We start from the raw sequence: 19,112 nt of genomic DNA, 5'->3' as shown, positions 1-19,112 counted from the left end.
CATCAGTCAAGGAAACTGACCAAACTCCATAAAGTAAAATATTGTAATTTGATTTTGATAAAGTAAGATTAACACCAATGAGTTGACTGATGAACATTATCACATAATTTATTCCAATAATATAAATAACGACAAGTAAATATAGAATACTATTCACCGCGATATGTAAGTGTAAAAAACCCCAACAACATTATGATTTTTACATAATCAGAATGTGTTTGTTCTACTTTTCAAACAAAGAAAACAAGCTGAAGTTGGCTTTATTTTTAAGTTATCATGCCGTGATTTTACCAGTTCGGGTCCACTTGGCAGTAGATTTTTTTCTCCATGTGGCTCCCCATCTAAAATGAGTTTGACACCCCTGAACTACATGAATACCATCCTGTAATACAGGGGTGTCAAACTCAAATACAGAGTGGGCCAAATTTTTAAACGGAACAAAGCCGCGGGCCAAAGTTGAACAAATTAACCTTTTAATAGGGACCCAAACAAGTTTTGCATTAAATATTGAACAAGCGAGGCTTTTATAACTTTAGTGGCATGCAAAATCCAGTTTCTAATAATAATAAGTAAAAAAATATCAATGGCATATCAAATAACATTTTAATAAAAATTGTATGCCTTTTTTTCTATTTGCAATCTTCTGGGGTAAATATCAACATTTTTCCACAGGCTAATAATACATGTGAAAATAAAATAACAATAATGAATGAACCAAACATTCAAGCCTTGAAGGAGCAAGAGAAAATGCATGAATAGAACGTTAATTATTGGTCAGTTTGCTGGAAGTTTCCCAGAAGAGTTAGTGCTGCAAGGGGTTCTGGGTATTTGTTCTGTTGTGTTACGGTGCGGATGTTCACCCGAAATGTGTTTGTCATTCTTGTTCGGTGTGGGTTCACAGTGTGGCGCATATTTGTAACAGTGCTAAAGTTGTTTATACGGCCACCCTCAGTGTGACCTGTATGGCTGTTGACCAAGTGTGCCTTGCATTCACTTGTGTGTGTGTGTGTGTGTGTGTGTGTGTGTGTGTGTGTGTGTGTGTGTGTGTGTGTGTGTGTGTGTATGTGTAAAAGCCACAAATATTATGTGACACACTGTTAGTATGAGGAAAAGCGGACGTGACGACAGGTTGTAGAGAACGCTAAAGGCAGTGCCTTAACAGCCCGCCTCCAATATAGTTGTCCAGGTGGAAATCGGTAGAAATTCGGGAGAATGGTTGCCCCGGGAGATTTTCAGGAGGGGCACTGAACTTCAGGAGTCTACCGGGAAAAATTAGGAGGGTTGGAAAGTATGAGTATTAGCGGTGAATGCGGTGTTACAGCGGCACCAACGCTGTATAACACCGGCGGGCCAGCTCTAATGCTAAATTGATATTGCCTCAAGGGCCAAATTAAATTACACGGAGGGCCAGATTTGGCCCGCGGGCCAGAGTTTGACACCCATGCTGTAATATAATGTTGATATAATTTTCTTAGATTGAAAATGAACACCTAAGAGTTGACTGATGAACATTATCACATATCCAAAAATATAAATAACGACGAATAAAGATAGAATGCTATTAACCGCAATATGGAAGTGTAAAAAAAAACAACAACATTATGATTTGTGCATTATCAGAATGTTTTTGTTCTATTTTTCAAACAAAGAAAACAATCTGAAGTTGTTTTTATTTTTACATTATCGTGCCGTTATTTTAACAGTTCGGGTCCACTTGGCAGTAAATTTTCTCCCAAAATTGAGGCAGAGCTGGAGGCCACGCCCCCTCCAGCTCCATGCAGACCTGAGTGTGGATAGCCATTTTTCACGTCCGCTTTCCCACAATATAAACATTGTGATGCCCAATGAGGATATAACTGTAGACTGATCGAGGGCGAGTTCTTGGTTTATTATGTGGGTTCAGATAGGTTTGTTAGGCATTTTCATTAACGTCCTCCCAGAGCGGTAACAACACACAACAACAGCAGTCACATTTTCGTCTACCGTAAAGCAGTTTGTCTGCCGTAAACAGCAATGTTGTGACACTCTTAAACAGTACAATACTGCCATTTACTGTACATGCACCACAACACCTCCAGGCAACTTCAACCCTTTACTAATACCCTCCTCCATTCACATCCCATATTCCTGGATTGTATATAACTTATTGTAAATAATCAAATGTATTTCTAATGTATATACTTGTTCTTATGCTCTCTGAACTCACTATGTTCTCTTTTGGCTGTACATATCCTACTTAGTAAGACCTACACTGTTTCAATGCCCATTTCTCTGTTGATGACTGAAGTTCTGATATCAACCAAAGCTCCTCATCCCACCCCCCGGATTGTAAATAATGTAAATAATTCAATGTATATACTATGATGATTAACTTGTGTGATGACTGTATTATGTTGATAGTATATATTTGTACCATGAATTGATTAACGTGGACCCCGGACTTAAACAAGTTGAAAAACTTATTGGGGTGTTACCATTTAGTGGTCAATTGTACGGAATATGTACTGAACTGTGCAATCTACTAATAAAAGTTTCAATCAATCAATCAATCATGCATATGTGACAATAATATCTACGGCTTTTAGAGAGTGCAGTGCACAACTGCGCGCACAACAGCTGTAAATATGCTCCTCCCCTCTAAACCACGCCCCGCCCCCAACCACGCCCGCCACCCTCCACCTCCTGAAATCGGAGGTCTCAAGGTTGGCAAGTATGACTTTCATCCATCCATTTACTACCGCTTATTCCCTTTTGGGGTTGCGGGGGGCGCTGGCGGCTATCTCGGTTACAATCGGGCGGAAGGCGGGGTACACCCTGGACAAGTCGCCACCTCATCGCAGGGCCGCAAGTATGACTTATACTTTAATATTGTACATGGTAATTGGGATTTGGTATATCTTGTATGTATTATATAAAAAAATATAATATAATATAACAGTAACACTTTAGTATGGGGAACATATTCTACCAATAATTACTTGCTCATTAACATTTTGGCTCTTAATTACTCATTATTAAGTACTCATTAATGCCTTATTCTGCATGGCCGTATTATACAACCCTCATTAACCTCAGAATTATCGATTATTAGTAACCCTAACCCTTGTATGTTCCCCTGGTGTCCAAATAACTCTAAATGTGTCAGGCTTGCCCCTGACAGTTTGTCTGTTTTAGTTTTTTTCCTCTGCATTTGTCTGTTTCCTGCCTTTAGTATTTCCTGTCTTTTAGTTCCTGTCTAGTGCTCTTATTTTGTCAACTTCCTGTCTTGTTCCCTGAGTGCTGTGTTTCTCCTCAGTGTGTGTAGTATTTCCTGTCCTAAGTTCCTGTCTAGTGCTCTTATTTTGTCAACTTCCTGTCTTGTTCCCAGAGTGCTGTGTTCCTCCTCAGCTGCGGCTGATTGGCACCTGGCCACACCTGTTGCCAATCAGCCCGCTCCTATTTGTACCTGCTTTGTCTTGTGTCAGTTGCTGGATCATTGTATTGTCGTGTCAATGTCATTTTCTACTTGTCATTCCTACTGGTCGTGTGATTGCAGCGTAGCGGTAAGCTATATTTGGTAAATGTTTGTGGCTTACTGTTCTTTGTTCCCTGCTTCCGATTTGTTTGTTCATAGCCCTTAGTTTGTTATATAAATAGTTTGTTTTTGTTTGTACCCTTTGTTTGTTCTAGTATTTTAAATTAAACTATGTTTTCCTGCAAAATGCCTCCCTCTGTCTCTGCATCTTGGGGTTCGTCACAAAATAACTCTGACAAAATGTTACTAATTTGCATGTTAATAAGCAACTAATTACTGGTGAATATGTTCCCTATACTAAAGTGTTACCAATATTACATTACATACTGTATATATAATATGTAAATATTACCTTTATGTTATATTTTATATTGCTACTATGGTACATTTTTAGTCTACTTTACTCAGACTCAGACTCAGACAGACTTTAATGATCCACGAGGGAAATTTGTTCCACTCATTAGCTCAGCTACAAAAGATGGAAAGGGTAAGGATGGAAAGGAGAATGCAGGTATAAAATAGACAAAAAATGTACTGTAGTAGCAATATATAATATAACATATATGTAATATTTACATAATATACATACAGTATATGATATATACTGACATATTATATGTTTATATCATATATATACAGTGTATAACAATAACCATGAACAATATTACAGTATATGCAACAGCTGCAGCATAAAATTGAGAGTAAATACCTGCGTTATCAATACAGTTTGTCCAAATCTAAGTCTAATCTGAAGTTGTCTTTATTTTTAAGTTATCGTGCATAGTTTTACCAGTTCGGGTCCTCTTAGCAGTAGATTTTCCACCATGTGGCCCCACATCTAAAATGAGTTTGACACCCCAGAACTACATAAATAACATCCCGTAATTTTGTTTTGATTTAATTTTCTTATGTTAATTGATTTCAAAATGAACACCAATGTGTTAACTGATGAACATTATCACATCATTTATTCAGAAAGTACAAATAACGACAAACAAAGGTAGAAAACTATTAACCGCAACATGTAAGTGTAAAGAAAAACCCAAAAACATTATGATTCTGTACAATGGGGCGGCGTGGCGCAGTGGGAGAGTGGCCGTGCGCAACCCGAGGGGCCCTGGTTCAAATCCCACCTAGTACCAACCTCGTCACGTCCGTTGTGTCCTGAGCAAGACACTTCACCCTTGCTCCTGATGGGTGCTGGTTGGCGCCTTGCATGGCAGCTCCCTCCATCAGTGTGTGAATGTGTGTGTGAATGGGTAAATGTGGAAGTAGTGTCAAAGCGCTTTGAGTACCTTGAAGGTAGAAAAGCGCTATACAAGTACAACCCATTTATCATTTATTTATTTAATTTAAGAATGTGCTTGTTCTATTTTTAAACAAAGAAAACTGAAGTTGTGTCACGCCTATGGATTATGTTTGGTTTTTGTCATGTTTGGTCATGTTATGTTTTGGTTTTTGGACACTTAGTTCTGTTTTTGCACTTCCTGGTTTGTTTATGTCTCCATGCCAACTCATTGATGTTCACCTTGCCCTCAAGTCCTCAGTTCTCACACCTGCTAATCATTACCACAGTCATTATTTAAGCCATTCTGTTTCTGTCTTTGTCCTGGCAACTCTACCTACCTACGTTACCTACATTTCCATGTACCTACCTTCATGCCTTTCTGTTCATTTTTGACCACGCCACGTAAGTTTTGTATTCATGCCTCAGTGCAAGTGTTTTTGTTTCACCTTTTTAGTTTACACCCTTTGTTCTAGTCATTGTTTTTTGTCGCCAAGTATTTGTTCTCCGCCACTGTGCGCGCCCTTTGTTTGCCTTTTTGTGTAGCTTTGTTAGAATATCAATAAATAAGTACACACGTTCACGGCTGGCTCGTCCTAAATATCCTCCGCGTCGAAAAAAAACAACCAAATCCAAGTTGTCTTTATTTTTAAGTTATCGTGCCATGATTTGACCAGTTCGGCCCACTCGGGAGCAGGTTCTCCACCATGTGGCCCCCGATCTTAAATGAGTTTAACACCCCTGAATTACATAAATAACATCCGATCATTTGATTTCAATATCATTTTATCATCTTGATAGATTGAAAATTAACACCAATGAGTTGACCGATGAACATTATCACTTCATTTATTCAGAAAGTATAAACAACGACAAATAAAGATAGAATACTATTAACCGCAACATGTAAGTGTAAAGAAAAACCCAAGAACATTATGATTTGTACAATTTAAGAATGTGCTTGTTGTGTTTTTAAACAAAGAAAACTGAAGTTGTGTCACGCCTATGGATTATGTTTTGTTTTTGTCATGTTTGGTCATGTTATGTTTTGTTTTTTGGACACTCAGTTCTGGTTTCGCACTTCCTGGTTTGTTTCCGTCTCCACGCCAACTCATTGATTTCCACCTTGCCCTCAAGTCCTCAGTTCTCACACCTGCTAATCATTACCACAGTCATTATTTAAGCCATTCTGTTTCTGTCTTCTTCCTGGCAACTCTACCTACCTACCTTACCTACATTTCCATATACCTACCTTCATGCCTTGCTGTTAGTTTTTGACCACGCCACGTAAGTTTTGTATTCATGCCTCAGTGCAAGTTTTCGGTTTGTAATTCATGCCATAGCGCAAGTGTTTTTGTTTCACGTTTTTAGTTTACAGCTGTTGTTCTAGTCATTGGTTTTTGTAGCCAAGTATTTGCTCTCCGCCACTGTGCGCGCCCTTTGTTTATCTTTTTGTGTAGTTTTGTTGGAATATCAATAAATATGTACTCACGTTCACACCTGGCTCGTCCTGAATATCCTTCGCATCGCAAAAAAACCCCAAGTCCATGTGTGACAAGTTGTCTTTATTTTTAAGTTATCGTGCCATGATTTGACCAGTTCGGCCCACTCGGGAGTAGATTTTCCACCATATGGCCCCCGATCTAAAATGAGTTTAACGCCCCTGAACTACATAAATAACATCTTGTCATTTGATTTCGATATCATTTTCTTATCTTGATAGATTGAAAATGAACACCAATGAGATGATTGATGAGCATTATCACATCATTTGTTCAGAAAGTATAAATAACGACAAATAAAGATAGACAACATGTAAGTGTAAAGAAAAACTCAAGAACATTATGATTTGTACAATTTAAGAATGTACTTGTTCTATTTTTAAACAAAGACAACTGAAGTTGTGTCACGCCTGTGGATTATGTTTTGTTTTTGTCATGTTTGGTCATGTTATGTTTTGTTTTTTGGACACTCAGTTTTGGTTTTGCACTTCCTGGTTTGTTTCCGTCTCCATGCCAATTCATTGATTTTCACCTTGCCCTCAAGTCCTCAGTTCTCACACCTGCCAATCATCATCACAGTCATTATTTAAGCCATTCTGTTTCTGTCTTCTTCCTGGCAACTCTACCTACCTACCTTACCTATATTTCCATATACCTACCTTCATGCCTTGCTGTTCGTTTTTGACCACGCCACGTAAGTTTTGTATTTATGCCTCCGTTCAAGTTTTCGGTTTGTACTTCATGCCACAGCGCAAGTGTTTTTTTTTTCTTCACGTTTTTAGTTTACAGCCTTCGTTCTAGTCATTAGTTTTTGTAGCCAAGTATTTGTTCTCCGCCACTGTGCGCGCCCTTTGTTTATCTTTTTGTGTAGTTTTGTTGGAATATCAATAAATATGTACTCACGTTCACACCTGGCTCGTCCTAAATATCCTTCGCATCGCGAAAAAACCCCAAGTCCATGTGTGACAAGTTGTCTTTATTTTTAAGTTATCGTGCCATGATTTGACCAGTTTGGCCCACTTGGGAGTAGATTTTCCACCATGTGGCCCCCGATCTAAAATGAGTTTAACACACCTGAACTACATAAATAACATCTTGTCATTTGATTTCGATATCATTTTCTCATCTTGATAGATTTAAAATGAACACCAATGAGTTGACCGATGAACATTATCACATCATTTGTTCAGAAAGTATAAATAACGACAAATAAAGATAGAATACTATTAACCGCAACATGTAAGTGTGAAGAAAAACCCAAGAACATTATGATTTGTACAATTTAAGAAGCTTGTTGTGTTTTTAAACAAAGAAAACTGAAGTTGTGTCACGCCTATGGATTATGTTTTGTTTTTGTCATGTTTGGTCATGTTATGTTTTAGTTTTTGGACACTCAGTTCTGTTTTTGCACTTCCTGGTTTGTTTTCGTCTCCATGCCAATTCATTGATTTTCGCCTTGCCCTCAAGTCCTCAGTTCTCACACCTGCTAATCATTATCACAGTCATTATTTAAGCCATTCTGTTTCTGTCTTTGTCCTGGCAACTCTACCTACCTACCTTACCTACATTTCCATGTACCTACCTTCATGCCTTGCTGTTCGTTTTCGACCACGCCACGTAAGTTTTGTATTTATGCCTCAGTGCAAGTTTTTGGTTTGTAATTCATGCCACAGCGCAAGTGTTTTTGTTTCACGTTTTTAGTTTACAGCCTTTGTTCTAGTCATTGGTTTTTGTAGCCAAGTATTTGTTCTCCGCCACTGTGCGCGCACTTTGTTTGCCTTTTTGTTTAGTTTTGTTAGAATATCAATAAATATATACTCACGTTCACGCCTGGTTCATCCTAAATATCCTCCGCATCGAAAAAAAAAAAAAAATCCAAGTTGTCTTTATTTTTAAGTTATCGTGCCATGATTTGACCAGTTCGGCCCACTCGGGGGCAGATTTTCCACCATGTGGCCCCCGATCTTTAATGAGTTTAACACCCCTGAACTACATAAATAACATCCTGTCATTTGATTTCGATATCATTTTCTCATCTTGATAGATTGAAAATGAACACCAATGAGTTGACCGATGAACATTATCACATAATTTATTCAGAAAGTATAAATAACGACAAATAAAGATAGAATACTATTAACCGCAACATGTAAGTGTAAAGAAAAACCCAAGAACATTATGATTTGTACAATTTAAGAAGCTTGTTGTGTTTTTAAACAAAGAAAACTGAAGTTGTGTCACGCCTATGGATTATGTTTTGTTTTTGTCATTTTTGGTCATGTTATGTTTTAGTTTTTGGACACTCAGTTTTGTTTTTGCACTTCCTGGTTTGTTTCCGTCTCCATGCCAATTCATTGATTTTCACCTTGCCCTCAAGTCCTCAGTTCTCACACCTGCCAATCATCATCACAGTCATTATTTAAGCCATTCTGTTTCTGTCTTCTTCCTGGCAACTCTACCTACCTACCTTACCTATATTTCCATATACCTACCTTCATGCCTTGCTGTTCGTTTTTGACCACGCCACGTAAGTTTTGTATTTATGCCTCCGTGCAAGTTTTCGGTTTGTACTTCATGCCACAGCGCAAGTGTTTTTGTTCCACGTTTTTAGTTTACAGCTGTTGTTCTAACCATTATTTTTTGTAGCCAAGTATTTGTTCTCCGCCACTGTGCGCGCCCTTTGTTTGCCTTTTTGTGTAGTTTTGTTAGAATATCAATAAATATGTACTCACGTTCACGCCTGGTTCATCCTAAATATCCTCCGCATCGAAAAAAAAAAAAAAAATCCAAGTTGTCTTTATTTTTAAGTTATCGTGCCATGATTTGACCAGTTCGGCCCACTCGGGGGCAGATTTTCCACCATGTGGCCCCACATCTAAAATGAGTTTAACACCCCTGAACTACATAAATAACATCCTGTCATTTGATTTCGATACCATTTTCTCATCTTGATAGATTGAAAATGAACACCAATGAGTTGACCGATGAACATTATCACATAATTTATTCAGAAAGTATAAATAACGACAAATAAAGATAGAATACTATTAACCGCAACATGTAAGTGTAAAGAAAAACCCAAGAACATTATGATTTGTATAATTACAGAATGTGCTTGTTCTATTTTTAAACAAAGAAAACTGAAGTTGTATCACGCCTATGGATTATGTTTTGTTTTTGTCATTTTTGGTCATGTTATGTTTTAGTTTTTGGACACTCAGTTTTGTTTTTGCACTTCCTGGTTTGTTTCCGTCTCCATGCCAATTCATTGATTTTCACCTTCCCCTCAAGTCCTCAGTTCTCACACCTGCCAATCATTATCACAGTCATTATTTAAGCCATTCTGTTTCTGTCTTTGTCCTGGCAACTCTACCTACCTAATTACAGAATGTGCTTGTTTTATTTTTAAACAAAGAAAACATACTGAAGTTGTCTTTATTTTTAAGTTATCGTGCCGTGATTCGACCTGTCCGGCCCACTCCAGAGTACATTTTTCTCCATGTGGCGATCTAAAACGAGTTTGACACCCCCGATATAGAGGGAACTAACCCGCAGACTCTCATCGTCAGATCCCGCCCGAAACGCACACAACTTTCTTTGTCTTGGCCGAGCTTTCAAAACACTCTCCCCGTTGCGTTTGTCTTCCCCGTTAAAGGCGTGTGGGTTTTTTTTTTTCTCAAATTAGGCTCGACTAACTCATGCCATGCTGGATGTGGCTCGGGTACGGGATGATTTGCCGCACGGCTTCAAAGACACGTTTCACCTCTCATTTAGCTGCTGCTTGATATTCTCAAATGAAGTGCAAAAGGGACTATAAATAAACATGAATGGGGGGGAAGGAGGGGGGGGGGGTTGGGAAGATTATAATCCCCGCTGAATAGTGAGGGGCACTTTGAAGATGCTGCTTGTTTGTTTGTAATTTTTTGGGGGGCCAGGGGGGAGAAAAGTGCACCCGCCGGTTGATATATAACAAAAAAAATAAATAGCTTTGTGGTAATTTGGAAATGAGTAAATCACTCATGCAAAATTGATTTTAAGGGGAAAAAAAAAAATGGACAAGTTTTTTTTTTTTTTTCCTCTGGACTGTGCAGCGTGGTGCCATATGGACTCCGGCCCCTGGATGAGCCCCATGAGTGGAAATCCCACAAGGACCATCCAAAGCCATTTGAGGCTTGTCTAGAAACGCAATCATCAGCACCGTGCATGAGTGGCCACCATCACCATCACCATCACCATGCACACCCCGACTCCTCTTCCTCACTTCTTATATAGGAGCATTTCACCTAGACCTCACTTCAAAAATAAAAAAATAATTAAAAAAAAAATATATATATATATTTTTTTTTTGATTTTTTTTTTTTTTTGGACTAAGCATGCAAATTACATGCAAACTTGGCACATTTTTTGAAAAATCCCATGCAAATGTTTACTTACTTCTCTTGTGATATTCCCCTTCTTCTTGGAACTGAGTGGGTTTTAATTCCATTGTTTTTCTCCCCGGGTTGCACTACAGCGAAGGTTTTATTCCCCGCGCGCTTTACTTTATTCTGCACCCTCAAGGTGCATCTAAAAAAAATAAAAAAAATAAAAATAAAATACAAATCCCCCAGTGATGGAGCAGCCCCCGCCCCCCCCAAGGTGGGGTTGGTATAGGCGCGGTGCTCCTGGATGTTAGAGCTCCGAGGATATGCGGCCAACCAGCCGGGAGGACAGCGATGTCACTGAGTGGGGATGCGTGTCAATGTGCGCGCATCTCACTGTGGGCTCTTGCTCTCTTTGTGCGTGCGCGCGCGGCGCGGGAAAAAAAAAAAAAAAAAAACACGCTCCCGCTGGTGACGGCGGGAAAATACGCTGCCGTGCTGCGGCACAATAATGCGCCACCAGCACCTGTGGGTGAAGGAGGGCAGATGTGGTCCCAAAAAAAAAAAAAAAAAAAAAAAAAAAAAAAGTAGGAATTATAAGGACTTTGTTTTTGGATATGATATACAGTGGGGCAAAAAAGTATTTAGTCAGCCAGCGATTGTGCAAGTTCTCCCACTTAAAATGATGACAGAGGTCTGTAATTTTCATCATAGGTACACTTCAACTGTGAGAGACAGAATGTGGAAAAAAAAATCCAGGAATTCACATTGTAAAGAATTTATTAGTAAATTATGGTGGAAAATAAGTATTTGGTCAACCATTCAAAGCTCTCACTGATGGAAGGAGGTTTTGGCTCAAAATCTCACGATACTTGGCCCCATTCATTCTTTCCTTAACACGGATCAATCGTCCTGTCCCCTTAGCAGAAAAACAGCCCCAAAGCATGATGTTTCCACCCCCATGCTTCACAGTAGGTGTGGTGTTCTTTGGATGCAACTCAGTATTCTTCTTCCTCCAAACACGACGAGTTGAGTTTATACCAAAATGGATACATGGATGATACAGCAGAGGATTGGGAGAATGTCATGTGGTCAGATGAAACCAAAATGGAACATTGTGCCTTTGGCTTCTTTTCCGTTTTTTGCACTCTTTTTGATTGTTGAGAATTAAATCATGTTCCTACCTGCACGCCTTGTCCGGAGTGGTCCGTCTGCATCCCGGGAGAATGAACCCCGCAGTAAGCTACGAAAACCCTGACGTGACAGTTGTGGTATTTTAGGCTTTGTATTGCGCCACACATTTTCAATGGGAGACAGGTCTGGACTACAGGCAGGTCAGTCTACTAACCATACTCTTTAACTATGAAGCCACGCTGTTGTAACACGTGTCTTGGTATTGTCTTGCTGAAATAAGCAGGGGCGTCCATGATAACGTTGCTTGGATGACAACATATGTTGCTCCAAAACCTGTATGTACCTTTCAGCGTTAATGGTGCCTTCGCAGATGTGTAAGTTACCCATGCTCTGGGCACTAAAAAACCCACAAACCATCACAGATGCTGGCTTTTGAACTTTGCGTCTATAACAGTCTGGATGTTTTTTTTCTTCTTTGGTTTGGAGGACACCACGTCCACAGTTTTCAAAAACAATTTGAAATGTGGAGTCGTCAGACCACAGAACACTTTTCCATTTTGCATCAGTCCATCTTAGATGAGCTCAGGCCCGGCCAATCCGGTAGCGTTTCTGGGTGTTGTTGATAAATGACTTTTGCTTAGCATAGTAGAGTTTTAACTTGCATTTACAGATGTAGCGACAAACTATAGTTACTGACAGTGGTTTTCTGAGCCCATGTGGTGATATCATTTACACACTATTTATATTAACTAATATCTAATTTATTATTATTATTAACTATTAACCATTATTTATATTAATTGTTAGAACAATTTCTGTTATTTCTGATTCTTTCTGATTCAGATTTCTGATTCTGATGTCCGTCATTGATGTCCGTGTTGGATGCAGTACCGCCTGAGGGATCCAAGGTCACAGACATTCAATGTTACGTGCAGTGATTTCTCCAGATTTTCTGAACCTTTGGATAATATTACGGACCGTAGATGGTGATATCCCTAAATACATGCAATTGTTTGTTAAGAAATGTTGTTCTTAAACCGTTCAAAAATTTGCTCACACATTTGCTCACAAAGTGGTGACCCTCGCCCCATCCCTGATTTCGTGGAAGCTGTTTTTGTAGCTGTTCCGAGTCAGCCTGTTCACCTGTGGGATGTTCCAAATAAGTGTTTGATGAGCATTCCTCAACTTTCTCAGTCGTTTTCGCCACTTGTGCCAGCTTATTTGAAACGTTGCAGGCATCAAATTCCACATGAGCTAATATTTGCAAAAAAATAACAACATTTTCCAGTTCGAACTTTAAATATTTTGTCTTTGCAGTCAATTCAATTGAATATAAACTGAAAAGGATTAGCAAATCATTGTATTCTGTTTTTATTTTTTATTTTTTTTATTCAAACAGTCTGCCAGCTTCCTTGTAGTCCAGCTCAGGGAATCTTAACCTCTTTGACCCCGGGGCCCAACTTTTCCACTACAGAGGAGCCCCGTCTTTGTGAAAATGACGGCATTTTATAATGCCTGCCTCATGAAAGGACATTTTCGAGGGCAGTGCTCGATTATACCCCACCGAGGGAGAAGAAGCCTTCCCCCCCCATCACACTCTCCACCGCGATGATAATTTGTCTATATTTAACCGATGTGGCAAAGTCAAGGCCCAGGTGTCAGAAAAATAAATAGATGATATACTTTATCAACAGGAAATATGCGGTGCATTAATTTGCCTCAAATTCCGGACAAGTCGCCACCTAATCGCAGGACCAATACAGATAGACATACAACATTCACCTTACTAGGGCTAATTTATCCATCCATCCATCCATTTTCTACCGCTTATTCCCTTTGGGGTGGCTGGGGGGTGCTGGTCCCTATCTCAGCTATAATCAGGCAGAATGCGGGGTACGGAATAGCTCGGTTGGTAGAGTGGCCGTGCCAGCAACTTGAGGGTTGCAGGTTCGATTCCCACTTGTGCCGTCCTAGTTACTGCCGTTGTGTCCTTGGGCAAGACACTTGACACTTGACACTTGACCACCCACACTGGTTTAAATGTAACTTAGATATTGGGTGTCACTATGTAACAGCACTTTGAGTCATTAGAGAAAAGCGCTATATAAATATAATTCACAATTCACAATACACCCTGGACAAGTCGCCAGTTCATCGCAGACGGCCAATTTAGTGTTGCCAATCAACCTATCCCCAGGCGCATGTTTTTGGAGGTGAAAGGAACCCGGAGTACCCGGAGGGAACCCACGCAGTCACGGAGAGAACATGCAAACTCCACACGGAAAGATCTGGAACTCATGCACTAACCCAGGGGTGTCAAACTCAAATACAGAGTGGGCCAAAATTTTAAAACGGAACAAAGCCGCGGGCCAAGGTTGAACAAATTAACCTTTTAATAGGGACCCAAACAAGTTTTGCATTAAATATTGAACAAGCAAGGCTTATATAACTTTAGTGACATGCAAAATCCAGTTTCAAATAATAATAATAATAATTTTAAAAATATCAATAGCATATCAAATAAAATTTAAACAAAAATGGAGTGCCTTTTTTTCTATTTGCAATCTTCTGAGGTGAATATATATTTTTTTCCACAGGCTAATAACACATTTTTAAATAAAATAACAATAATGAATGAACCAAACATTCAAGCCTTGAAGTAGCAAGAGAAAATGCATGAATAAAACGTTATTTGTTGGTCAGTTTGCTGGAAGTTTCCCAGAAGAGTTAGTGCTGCAAGGGTTTCTGGGTATTTGTTCTGTTGTGTTACGGTGCGGATGTTCACCCGAAATGTTTGGTGTGGGTTCACAGTGTGGCGCATATTTGTGACAGTGCTAAACTTGTTAATACGGCCACCCTCAGTGTGACCTGTATGGCTGTTGACCAAGTATGCTTTGCATTCACTTGTGTGTGTGTGTGTGTGTGTGTGTGTGTGTGTGTGTGTGTGTGTGTGTGTGTGTGTGTATGTGTGTGTAAAAGCCACAAATTTCTATGTGACACGCTGTTAGTATGGAGAAAAAGCGGACGTGACGACAGGTTGTAGAGAACGCTAAAAGCAGTGCCTTAAATGCACGCCCCCAATATAGTTGTCCAGGTGGAAATCGCTAGAAATTCAGGAGAATGGTTGCCCCGGGAGATTTTCGGGAGGGGCACTGAACTTCGGGAGTCTACCGGGAAAATTAGGAGGGTTGGCAAGTATGAGTATTAGCGGTGAATGCGGTGTTACAGCGGCACCGACGCTGTATAACACCGGCGGGCCAGCTCTAATGCTAAATTGATATTGCCTCAAGGGCCAAATTAAATTACACGGCGGGCCAGATTTGGCCCGCGGGCCAGAGTTTGACACCCATGCACTAACCCATGTTTCACCGTGCTGTCCCACTTCCTGAAACAAAGACTGTAAAGTTGCCCATTATGCCATAAAGCAATTGATGAATATGTATGTGGAGAGGCGGAGCCGGCAGTCCGACAGAGAGGCAGGGCACGGCGGCGAGGAGGCGGGGATGGCGAACGAGCGGCGAGGCGGGGCACGCCGGGAACGACGCCACAATCAAAATCAGGTGCGTGGACCGTGCACCTGGGGACAATTTAGTCTTGCGTTCGCACTTTTAAAAAGGGCGACAGCTGTGTACGTCGGGGAGAGAGGCGGAGAGACTCGAAGTAGAAGTATTTTAAACTCATTTGTATACTCTAGCCTTTAAATAGACTCCCTTTTTAGACCAGTTGATCTGCCGTTTCTTTTCTTTTTCTCCTATGTCCCACTCTCCCTTGTGGAGGGGGTCCGGTCCGATCCGGTGGCCATGTACTGCTTGCCTGTGTATCGGCTGGGGACATCTCTGCGCTGCTGATCCGCCTCCGCTTGGGATGGTTTCCTGTGGACGGGACTCTCGCTGCTGTGTTGGATCCGCTTTGGACTGGACTCTCGCGACTGTGTTGGATCCATTATGGATTTAATTTTCACACTATCATGTTAGACCCGCTCAACATCCATTGCTTTCCTCCTCTCCAAGGTTCTCATAGTCATCATTGTCACCGACGTCCCACTGGGTGTGAGTTTTCCTTGCCCTTATGTGGGCCTACCGAGGATGTCGTAGTGGTTTGTGCAGCCCTTTGAGACACTAGTGATTCAGGGCTATAAAAGTAAACATCGATTGATTGATTGATTGATTGATTGAAAGGAGCCTTAGGGAAGCTGAGAGAGTAAGAGAGCCAGAGGCAGACGACGAACAAGCGGAGATGAGGAGCTGAAAAGCGACCTGGACTGAGGTTTTTATTTAAAAAAAAAAAAACAAGTCACAACCCTGCTCAACAATGTCCTTACTTGGTGGTCCATGGAACCCTCACGACTGCAAGCGACTTCCATCCATCCATTTTCTACCGCTTATTCCCTTTTGGGGTCGCGGGGGGCGCCGGCGCCTATCTCAGCTACAATCGGGCGGAAGGCGGGGTACACCCTGGACAAGTCGCCACCTCATCACAGGGCCAACACAGATAGACAGACAACATTCACACTCACATTCACACACTAGGGCCAATTTAGTGTTGCCAATCAACCTATCCCCAGGTGCATGTCTTTGGAAGTGGGAGGAAGCCGGAGTACCCGGAGGGAACCCACGCATTCACGGGGAGAACATGCAAACTCCACACAGAAAGATCCCGAGCCTGGATTTGAACCCAGGACTGCAGGACCTTCGTATTGTGAGGCAGACGCACTAACCCCTCTGCCACCGTGAAGCCCTGTCACAATGTATTTTCTCCCGCTTCTGGAACGCCCACATTTCCCTGTTACCAAAATCTTCCTCCAGATCTAGCATTGCATAGAAAACTATCTGCATTCACTCGTAATACAAGGTCAAATTGAATGCAAGTTAAACGTGTTTATGACAATACAGGACTTCTAAGCCATTCTTGGCAAGGTTTTCATTCACTACTTTTGCACTAAAAGGAGAATATTGTAAAGCCTACACTGAAACTGCTGTTGGCTCTCAAATACAGTGTTGCCTGATATGAATGTAATTGTTTTCCTCATGCAATTATCTACAATTTCCCTTTTGAAAGACCCAATTTAGTGTTGTTCGCGGGGGTCTCAAAAGAGCCGTTCTGTCAATGCAAAGCCTCACTCATTAAAACGCTACGTGCTGTAGGTCTCCTGTGTGAAGAATCCACACGTCCACGCAGACTGTGGAACATCCACAACCATTTACAGGATGATGGAGGCCACTGTGGTCATTGAGACCTGTAAGGCTGCAGATAAATATATATATTTTTTTCTGTACTCTTCCCCAGATTTGTGCCTCGAGACAATCTTGTCTCGGAAGTCTCCAGACGATTCCTTCCACTTTATTCTTGGTTTGTGCTCTCCCATGCACTGTCGAGTGTGGGACTTTGTTCAAACCCCCCGTTTCCATATGAGTTGGGAAATTGTGTTAGATGTAAATGAAAAACGGAATACAACGATTTGCAAAAAAAATTCAACCCATATTCTGTTGAATATGCTATAAAGACAACATATTTGATGTTGAAACTGATAAATATTTATTTTTTTGCAAATAATAATTAACTCTAGAATTTGATGCCAGCAACACATGACAAAAAAGTTGGGAAAGGTGGCAATAAATACTGGTAAAATTGAGGAATGCTCATCAAACACTTATTTGGAACATCCCACAGGTGTGCAGGCTAATTGGGAACAGGTGGGTGCCATGATTGGCTATAAAAGCAGCTTCCATGAAATGCTAAGTCATTCACAAACAAGAATGGGGCGAGAGTCACCACTTTGTAAGCAAATCGTCAAACAGTTTTAGAACAACATTTCTCAACGAGCTATTGATTAAATAGACCTCCTTTTTAGACCAGTTGATCTGCCGCTTCTTTTCTTTCTCCTATGTCCCCCCCTCCCTTGTGGAGGGGGTCCGGTCCGATGACCATGGATGAAGTACTGACTGTCCAGAGTCGAGACCCAGGATGGACCGCTCGTCGGGACCCAGGATGGACCGCTCGCCTGTATCGGTTGGGGACATCTCTACGCTGCTGATCCGCTTCAGATGGTTTCCTGTGGACGGGACTCTCGCTGCTGTCTTGGAGCCACTATGGATTGAACTTTCACAGTATCATGTTGGACCCGCTCGACATCCATTGCTTTCGGTCCCCTAGAGGGGGGGGGTTGCCCACATCTGAGGTCCTCTCCAAGGTTTCTCATAGTCAGCATTGTCGCTGGCGTCCCACTGAATGTGAATTCTCCCTGCCCACTGGGTGTGAGTTTTCCTTGCCCTTTTGTGGGTTCTTCCGAGGATGTTGTAGTCGTAATGATTTGTGCAGTCCTTTGAGACATTTGTGATTTGGGGCTATATAAATAAACATTGATTGACATTGATTGCGAGGAATTTAGGGATTTTACCATCTACAGTCCGTAAAATTATCAAAAGGTTCAGAGAATCTGGAGAAATCACTGCACGTAAGCTGTTGTGATCCGATGGTCGGATCATCACCATTTTATTATTTTTGTTCCATTTTTATATCACTCTGCGGTTTGACATGCTTAGTTCCTGTTTTGTTCGTTTCCATGGTCACTCATTAGTTTCAGCTGCTACTCTCGGTTCCGGCACACCTGTCTTTACTAATCACCACCCTTTATAAGCCAGCTTTTTCTGTTCACTCATTGTCGAATCTTAGTTTGTTCTCATACAACTGCTTATGCCTTGTCTCTCACTCTCTATCTCGCTAGCTCTCACGCTAAGCTCTATTTTTATTCCTAGCTTTCATGCTAGTTTTTTTTTTTTTTCTCTTTGTGCCAAGGGTTTACGTTTCGGTTAGTTTGACCTAGCTTTCCATGCAAGCGCTTTTATTTGCCTTTTCTATTTACACCAGTGTTTTTGTTCTAGCCTGATTTGAGTTAATAAGTTCCTTAGTTCTTACCTTTTGCTGTGTTTTTGCTGACGCATCCACGGAGGACCGAATCCGGCAACAATATGCCACGCAAGTCTAACATGAGCGATGATATTACGAACCTTTGACCCCTCAGGCAGTACTGCATCAAAAACCGACATCAGTGTGTAAAGGATATCACCAAATAGGCGCAGGAACGCTTCATAAAACCACTGTCAGTAACTACAGTTGGTCGCTACATCTGTAAGTGCAAGTTAAAACTCTACTATGCAAAGCGAAAGCCATTTATCAACAACACCCAGGAACGCAGCTGGCTTCGCTTGGCCCGAGCTCATCTAAGATGGACTGATGCAAAGTGAAAAGGTGTTCTGTGGTCTGACGAGTCCACATTTCAGATTATATGTGGAAACTGTGGACGTGGTGTCCTCCGG

General features: G+C 41.0%; 1 protein-coding gene across 1 annotated transcript in view; it reads right to left on the bottom strand.

Annotated features, from left to right (window-relative positions):
- The window catches only part of LOC133535178 (contactin-3-like), a 262,937-nt gene extending 251,927 nt beyond the window's left edge, over nucleotides 1-11,010 (bottom strand). The window contains exon 1 of the mRNA XM_061874750.1: nucleotides 10,736-11,010. The gene's annotated coding sequence lies outside the window, so the exon portion shown is untranslated. The remainder of the gene's footprint in view (nucleotides 1-10,735) is intronic.
- Nucleotides 11,011-19,112: the final 8,102 nt, after the last annotated feature.

Source organism: Nerophis ophidion, linkage group LG16, assembly GCF_033978795.1.
Source record: "Nerophis ophidion isolate RoL-2023_Sa linkage group LG16, RoL_Noph_v1.0, whole genome shotgun sequence".
Lineage (NCBI taxonomy): Eukaryota > Metazoa > Chordata > Actinopteri > Syngnathiformes > Syngnathidae > Nerophis > Nerophis ophidion.
Note: the sequence above shows the minus strand (reverse complement) of the source record. Positions and strands in the feature narration are given on the sequence as shown.